Below are 9,718 nucleotides of genomic sequence, written 5' to 3'. Positions count from 1 at the left end.
GGGGTCTCTCAGGTCCGGCAGGCGTTTCATAAGTTCAACCGCTCTCAAAGCTCTTTTAGTTGCTAAAGACCGAATAAACCCTACATCCCGACTAACCGCTCCCCCAGGAGTTTAACTCCCGTCACAGGCCTGCTAATCTTGCCAGGAAATAAACCCGAAATAATCTATCCATGCAGGCAACATCCGATCTTAAAACTAAACTTTTGAAGATAAGGATGCTTAGTCATCACTAAGGTTTTTAGAGGTTTCAAACTTGTTTTTATATAATCAGTTTCAAACCGATTTGATTCCTTTGATCGGCTGAGTACCCTAGAGGTGCACAAAAAACCCGAACCTGGAACCAGACCCGAAATAAATACTCGGAACCGGTTTTTCTAATACCCGGGTTTTCAATACCCGAACCCGTACCCGACCCTACCCGTAAGGTACGGATAGGGTATGCATTTTGGCACTAAAACCCGAACCCGAACCGGATCCGATTTGTACCCGGTAATACCCGAAAACCCGATTTGTACCCGGTAATACCCGAACCCGGAACCGAGTTTTTCTAATACCCGAAACCGGGTATTTCAAATACCTGATGTATACCCGAAAAATACTTTAAAAATACCCGAATAATACCCTAAAAAGTGTAAACTTAAAATAAATCCGATCTATATAAAAAAAATACCGGAAAAAACCCGAAAAAACCCGTAAATAGGGTTTTTTCAATACCCGATAATAGGGTATTCAAATACCCGGTTTTAAAATACCCGGTTCTATACCCGACCCGAACCCGATGCATAGGGTATGGTTTTTAGAGACAATACCCTACCCGAACCCGACCCAATTATTACCAATACCCGGTCATACCCGTACCCGGTCATACCTGAACCCGGTTCTATACCCGAACCCGAGTATTTAAAAAACCCGATTTGTGCACCTCTAGAGTACCCTGTTATAGAGGTGCACAAAAAACCCGAACCCGGAACCGGACCCGAAATAAATACCCGGAACCGGTTTTTCTAATACCCGGGTTTTTAATACCCGAACCCGAACCCGACCCTACCCGTAGGGTACGAATAGGGTATGCATTTTGGCACTAAAACCTGAACCCGAACCGGACCCGATTTGTACCCTGTAATACCCGAAAACCCGATTTATACCCGGTAATACCCGAACCCGGAACCAAGGTTTTCCAATACCCGAAACCGTGTATTTCAAGAACCTGATGTATACCCGAAAAATACCTTAAAAAGACCCGAATAATACCCCTAAAAAGTGTAAACTTTTAAAAAATCCAACTATATAAAAAATACCGGAAAAAAACCCGAAAAAACCCGTAAATAGAGTTTTTTCAATACCCGATAATAGGGTATTGAAATACCCGGTTCTATACTCGACCCGAACCCGATGCATAGGGTATGGTTTTTAGAGACAATACCCAACCCGAACCCGACCCGATTATTACCAATACCCGGTCATACATGTACCCGATCATACCCGAACCCGGTTCAATACCCGAACATGGGTATTTAGAAAACCCGATTTGTGCACCTTTACCCTGTTACACACTTACCACAAAGGATGGGCTGCTACCCTAGCCTGGTCTTTTATTGGCCCGGTTGTTTTCGTACAAATCTTTCATGTTTGAAATCGACTACCCGTAATTGGCCCAGCCCGTTGTTTCTGGGCCCTTTATGATTTCCGTACTTGATAAAATATTAAACAGCTTCCATCACTAACTCCGATCCGAACATGGTGAATTTAAAATTTATATCGGACGAATATCAAAAGGTACCTTTAATCAATTCTGTTAATTTATTCAAATAGTTTTATCAAAAAGTACAAATAATCCATGTTTGCTAACCTGTACATAGGCTGATAGACAAAAATTCTAATAGACTTAAATGCATTATTATGTTTTATGCGATATATAGCTATAATAATATAAAAAATAATTTTAAAACTATTAATAACAATAATATTAAACCCATAGATTTTCAATTCATTAATTTTATACTAAATGAAAATGATAGTATGCATTTTCTTTAACAATCATAAACTAGAATTTTTCCTGATGTGATATACCCTATAGCATTTTGATGTTAGTACGCAACTTCCTTCGTTTGATGAAGTATAAAGTTAACTGAAAGCGTAATTAATATTGAAACGAGACTAACCATTTTTCGCACACAAGATATTATAAATACTTGGAGCCATGACACGTTATAATTCGTCCTCTCACATGCTAACTGTTAGAGTGACCTAAAATGTTAAGCATTTGGGTGACCTACCTAAACTTATAGGACACATTTCATGAAAGTTGTATTCCACAAGAATGATAAATCAGGGGCCTTGATCATGGTAGGTTCACATGTTGAAAGTTAATGCATGGTTAGATCGGTTGAAGGGTTCTGGGTTGAATAGATAAATTCAAACTTGACCTATATATTTATTCATGTCAAAGACATCTACCTAACTTATACACGCATAACTCATGTAATGATGTGCATGGCCGACCGATTCAATGTTCATTTTAGAATATGAGTAATACTTCGTACGTTGTAACAATTCATACAACGGATGTTTAAATGATCTTTTCTTTCTTTCTTTTAGATTTTCCTTTTGTAATTAGTGCATTTTTAATTGTTTTTGTCTCTTATCTCGTTCCCAGTTAACAAATATAAATTTATATATTTAGATCAACATTATAGAAATCAAATTGAAAAGATTGGAGAATGGGAAATTAATCATTTATTTAAAAATGGCATAATAATACCTCCTTTGTATGATATGAATCTATCAACTTTTCTTTTTAGAATGGTCAATTAATCCTTTTTATTCTTTTGCAGGATTTGCATAGTTACTACTTACTAGTTGCTACTTTTACTAATTTGTCACTCTTAATCTATCATTTTTTGCACATATTGCTTTATATCTATAAAAATTAGAAGAAAATACCTTGATTAAGGAAGATAATCGTATATTAGACGATTATTAAAACTAGATAAACTCGAAATTGTATTTACATGTCCCAACAAGGCTAACGTACAAAGGAAAAAAATAACAAGAAAACATCAAAAAACAATAATACTCTATAAAAACCTACAACCAGCTCCGCCATGAACCACCAGCAGCACAAATCCTACTTTGTACATCTTCAAACTCGGATAACCGGCACGGTACATGAATCCCACCGCAGTGATCATGTCCATAAACCTTCTCAGCTTCTCTCAACAATTCACCAAAAAGCGGATGATTAAAATAAATCACCGGCACCAAAACCCTACAAACATTACCCTCTTCTTCACCAATACACACCGCTAAATGCCCTTTCGGCACCGATTTTTTTCGTGAATTAGGTGGGTTAGCAAAAAAGAAGTGCTTTAGGTATTGGATTTGAATTTAAGTGCTTTTAGGTAATCCTCCATCTGAGATGGAGGATTACAGGTACACGTAAGCAACTTCTCCACCTGTGTATCCAAGTCGGATGGCTAATCCAACGTGGAATCCTCTATCTGAGATAGAGGATTACGTACACTCAATTTACCATCTTTCACCGTGGACTTACCACCCTATGTAATTTCATTTTTTTAACTCTTGACACTTGTCTTCGTATTCGTCTGATTCAACGTCAAATGGCACTTGTTAGTTCCATTTCAACAAACTAGTTGTATAGATCTTCTACGAGGCTTTTCAGTACCTTATGAAGCTGAAGGATTTCAACCCTCAGCACAACAATCTAATACAATACAGTCTCCTATGCTAGAGCTTGCATCATCATTATACCATTTAGAAGCCTTCTCATCTCAAACAAGTATTGAACAACAACCTTCTTATAATGATGAGAATGTTGATGATGATGAAAATGGTGGCTTTTATGACTCTGAAGGTATTAATATTATTATTGTTGTTGTTATCACTTTTATATATATGTTAAATATTGTCACTACTAGAAAAAGGGCTTTCAATGACACGCATTGCGTGTCATTAATGGGTACTTATGACACGCAAATGCGCGTCAAGGAAGCCCAGTCATAAATTAAAATGACATGCTTTTGCATGTCATATTTATTGACACACATTAATGACACTCATTTGTGACACGCCTTTTTGACATGCATTTATAACGCGCTTTCAAAACTGATGTTTACGACACCCGTTAACGACATGCATATATGCGTGTCATAGTATAACTTTTTTTTAAAAAAAATTGTTTTTTATAATTACTAATATTTACATTAATTACTAAAAATATAGAAACAAAACTACGCATTACATTTCTAAATTAAACATGCTAAATCAAAATATTACATATATTCCCCAAGTTAACAAAAGTATCGGTTAATATTTAATATCATACATATCACTAATATCACTAACAAAATATAAACTTCGTCGTATAAGCAGATCATTCTTCTCGAACCGCATCGAAATCCACATGCGTGTATTCGTATTTGCCTCCCCCAACCTAAGATGAAAATAAACAAAGATACCAGACTTATAATTACGGTTATTGGTTATTTAAAACCGAAACCAACCCATTGATTTTGTTTTGGTTTTTTGTCATATGCTATAACTAATTAATGCCACTTGATATCAGACTTATATTTTTAGTCACATAGCCAAACTAATATGAACAGATAAAACAAACTACATGGGCAGCTTGGTCAGTTTTCGTAAGTCATTTAGAACTACATGGGCAGCTTGGTCGGTTTTCATAAGTCATTTAGATATAATTGCCATAAAGTATACATTAAACTGATTGTTATCAGCTGATTATAATAATTATAGTCGTATGGTTGGACTGATACGAGTTGATGAAAAAGAAGAAAGTTTAGGGGTAATTTTGGAATTTTATATATATACTTTGTATATAGTTTAAATTGAAAAATATAACCAGAATCAGTCTTTACCTTAGTTTCACGTTGGTTATAACAGTGCGGTAGTCACATTCATAGAAATCCTTTTTGACTCTGCTATCTACTCTCCTTTGCTTGAAGTACTTGCTTTCGTCTTAAAGGCTTTATTGGCATACAGGTTATAGGAGCTTGCGTAGTACCATAAACGACCCAAAGCTCGGCTCGAGCTCAGTTCAATTATGTTCACATTAAATAACAGATTATTATTATTATTATTATTATTATTATTATTATATAACAATTCAATTATGTTTCAATTATATAACACCCCATTATACCCTAGACAATTAAAAGTAGAGCAAGGTAAAATTGAAGGCATATACCTCCAAGAAGTTGAAATCCTTCAAAAAAAAATCCTTTAGTAAGCACACCGGGTTCCATCCCGCTCTTTGGGTTCATTCTCCTCTTCGAACACAATCGGGTCGGGTCTCTGGCCACTGGTGGAAGCCAACAACGACACGTCACCTCCCATCGATATCCCTTTTAGTCTTGCCTCCATTTCCTTCCCCTAAACCCTGCCGGAGCTCGAAATTTTGCTCCCGTTCCGTTTGTACGGCCACCAAAACCTCTCCGACACGGACGTTAATAAGTCCAATTCCTGTTATTTGCTCTTCTGTAGCTGCTGTTGTGGCGTCATCATTGCTGCTCCGATGGTGGTGGTGGTGTCGGAATGTCACAGTGTTTATGGCCTGTGGTGGTGTCGGCGTCCGTGGTGGTTTTGGGTTTTGAGAGAAGGGTCTTGGTGTTATGTTTTGAGATATAGAGAGAGAGAGAGAGATGTGGGTTTTAAATTTTAATAATTAGGTCAAATATATGACCATATTTTTTGGAATTATATTTTTTTTATTTTGAATAAAAGATGACTCGCATGCGTGACACGCATACCTTTTTTTATTTACGACACTTGTTCAATGACACACAAAAATGAGTGTCGTAAATCTTCTAATTTTCAAATATTATGACTTCATTTTAATGACTTTCACAATTGCGTGTCATAAATCGACGCGTGTCATTGTACGCATGTCAAGGAAGGCCTTTTTTCTAGTAGTGTGTTGTCATTACATTAAAGGTTACATTACTGATAACACCAAAGAAAGTGAATTCCAACCATCAGATGTTGAATCAGACGAATACGAAGACAAGTGTCAAGAGTTAAAAAAATGAAATTACATAGGGTGGTAAGTTCACGGTGAAAGATGGTAAATTGAGTGTACGTAATCCTCTATCTCAGATAGAGGATTCCATGTTGGATTAGCCATCCTACTTGGATACACAGGTGGAGAAGTTGCTTACGTGTACCTGTAATCCTCCATCTCAGATGGAGGATTACCTAAAAGCACTTAAATTCAAATCCAATACCTAAAAGCACCTTTTCTTTTCTAACCCACCTAATTCACGAAAAAAATCTTCGGCACCTGACTTTTCCCATTGATCCGAGTATAACCCTACCCCCCGGTTTAATAAAAAAGAGCTCTTTTAGGGTTTTCTTTAAACTCTTGAACACCCTTGTTGTCATGGCTTTGTCCGTACAACTTGGCCATTTGATGAGTTTAACAAGCTTTAGGCGGATTCGGAAGCCTCGAACATGTTTGATGGCCATGAAGTTTAACTTGTGTGATTTGAAATTGGAAGTGTTGATGAAGGTTTTAAGGGGAAGTTAATAATATAAAGTGATGATTTGAGTGAGGTCAAAAGGTTTGTGATTGAGTCAGAAAGATGTTAATACACGTCAGTGATAAAGGGCCAGTGTACGTTTATTATATAAAGGTGGTGTGACGAGATTCGTTTTTGTAATTTATAATTTATAATTTATAAATGTGGTGGTGGTGGTGGTGGTGGTGGTGCATAAGGAAGAAGCTGGATGTCGGCACACGGTTCAGGTGGCTCATGTGGGCATGCACAATTGCAAATCAAAGGTCACCAAATGGATAAAGTAGTTATAAAAAAGTATCTTTCTTTTAAATGGATAATTTTATCACATAAAACGACATTATAAACATACCTAGAGATGATAATAATTTGTGTTTTGGTGATTAAATTCTTATATATCCTATATCATACAATCATAACATAAATTTGGGCCTCAGGCCCTCGGCATAAGTTATAGGGTATCACTTATTAATACCGAACAATGTACCAAACTCGAAAAAAGGTTTATAATCCTATGCATAGTACCATACCTGAAAACCATCCCAAATGTAGGTTTCGTATCTTTAAAATGTTTAATAGTTTTAGTTTTCTTGAATTACTGGTATGCATTTTTATAGAAGTATTTTGCATGTGCATGAAATCGGTAATTAATTTCTAAAAAGAACGAGAATGGATTCAATGTGAAATCGAAGTTTTAGCTCGTATGTTTAGCATACCAAATGAATTTTTTTATATAGAAGTTCAACCACGGTAATGTTTTTGTCGAAATGTTGCTTTGTAAAATGACATGACGGTTATAATTGCATTTGTGAGATCTCATTAGAAACTACATAAATAGTGACCACTAATTTGTAATTAGTATTGAGTATTGTTGCTACCAAAAATAAACTGACTACGGATTATATTAAGATAGCACTAAGAATTAAAGATAATGCCATTTTCTCTTGCAACTTCTTACATATCATGAAATGTTGTTCCTTATAACCTTAGAGGGTTTTTAATTACTGTCTGAAAATCCGAAATCATTGTAGTATTTGAACGAATATGTACTCCACACATTCTAACATTTATTGATGTTTGTTATGATATTCATTTTATTTTGTAGGTCCAAGTTGTCCTATAAAGATATTATGTCACCAAATTCACCAGCATCAAATGCTTTCGGGTTTCCTATCAAGTTTAAGTTTTTCATATGATCCGCATAATTAAAATGTTGATTGTAGGAATACATGTGAAAGTGGTGTAACGTACTAAACTAGCACCATCAATGTGTAAAGCAGTGTTCATCCTTAAGTTGTTGAGAGTTCTAGTCATTTTGTGAACGATAGTACATATTTAGGAGCATGTTTAGTATGATTTGACCGTTCAAAATAACGCTAAAATTAAAATAAATTACGTACCTTTAAAATATTACGTACATTAACATCACCATAAATGACGATAATGATATAAAATGATTATAAAAGTATGAAGAATAATTTAGTAAAATTTATTAGTACAAAAATACAAAAGCATGTCAAACGTTTTATATTGGTACAAGACGACAAATGCTGACAATGTTTTGCATTGCTTCAAACATACATAGATCTTGATTTCCGGATGCAATTGCCACTTGTACCAACCAGGACACATTTTTTATTTTGATTTGTACTATATGCCTTGTGGTACTAGTATTTAACGTATGACTAGTGAAGAGGTAGGTCCCAGCAGAGCCCAGTTGGACCCGCAAGACTCACCTCAAACAGGGACGTCTGCGCAGAAACCAACTGGATCCGCAGGACCAACCATGCTCAGAGACGTGACGTCCTTACGCGCAGTACGCAAGCTGGTCCCGCAGGAAATGCCTCCCAATGGTGAAGGACTCCGCCTGTCCCCTCAGCCTCGGATACAAACCATTAGGGAAGGCCACCCGCGCAGCAAGGCTACACGCACAAGGCACTTAGCTCTCAATCATTCAGTGTCACCTGAAGGAATGAGCGAAGCCGGGAACAATCCCGCACAAGGGCGGGAGGGGGAATACTCCCGCCCAAATAAGCCAGTCCGTACGATACGGGAAGATCTTCTGTACTGTACCTGACGAGGTATGGGAAAAAGATCTGACTAAAGATGCGACAGCTTAATGGACAACAGTATGGCGAGCAGCATGCTCCTACACTGTATGTCACTATTAGCCGCTGCCTACTCACCAACTCTTGTCATACCACGTGCGTAGCCGGCAGTTGGTGGAAAAGGAATAGTATACAGCAGGCCTGGTCGCTATCAGCCGCTACCTACCCACCAACTACCAGCAGGGCACGTGCGTAGGCTACTGTTGGTGGAACAGGAACACTGTTGCAGCCGGCCATACCTCCTTGGAAACCTACCTTCGGCTATAAATACCACAAATGGTATGACCATCTCATCTTAACACATTATCATCATATCATATCTTATATCATCATATTATACCTGATATTTGCTCTAGCAATCTCTTAATATACTTTTATATTTAAAGAGCAATCTAGTCTGATTCTCACGCCGGAGGGTGGTCACAAGGAGGAACCCCCCCTTCTCAGTGACAAGCTCACGGTGTCTGTTTTGCAGGTTATTAGAAGAACCATCTTTGCCGGGTCTAACCCCTCGTGGGAAACATCTATCTAACCCCCAGGTTACCCGTAATCTGCCCGGGGTCCGGTTAGTGTTTCTTCATTGGCGCCATCCGTGCATAAAGCTAGAACTTTATTTTTCTCCAGTTTTTTCAAACTTCTACAAAGATGGTTAGAGAAATTCCGGTAACCACAACCCCAGCTACTGGGGGGAATACCGGTAACACAGTTTTTACAAACACTACCCCGGTTACCCAAGCCGGGGCAAGTGAAGTAAATTTTACGAACACTACCCCAGTTACTCATGCTGGGGCAAGTGCAGTAAATAATCGCCTACTGGGATCCACGGATACCCAGGTTGAGAAATGAAGACTCCCCCGCCAAACTCTCGAGGAAGTTAAGGCATGGGCGGAGGCACGACAAAAGGAATTCCAGGCTGAGTTGGACGAACGCTTGCGTTCCGTACAACAGGCCGACGAATTCGAATACTGGGAGGATGACTCGGAGGAATCCGACTCCGACGCGAACCCTCGCCATAGGGCAAAAGGGAAGCGTAAGGAAATGGAATCCCAACCGAAA

This window comes from Bidens hawaiensis, unplaced genomic scaffold, assembly GCF_021521415.1.
Source record: "Bidens hawaiensis isolate Kalapana, Puna unplaced genomic scaffold, B.hawaiensis_p1.1 tig00043136_1, whole genome shotgun sequence".
Lineage (NCBI taxonomy): Eukaryota > Viridiplantae > Streptophyta > Magnoliopsida > Asterales > Asteraceae > Bidens > Bidens hawaiensis.
Note: the sequence above shows the minus strand (reverse complement) of the source record.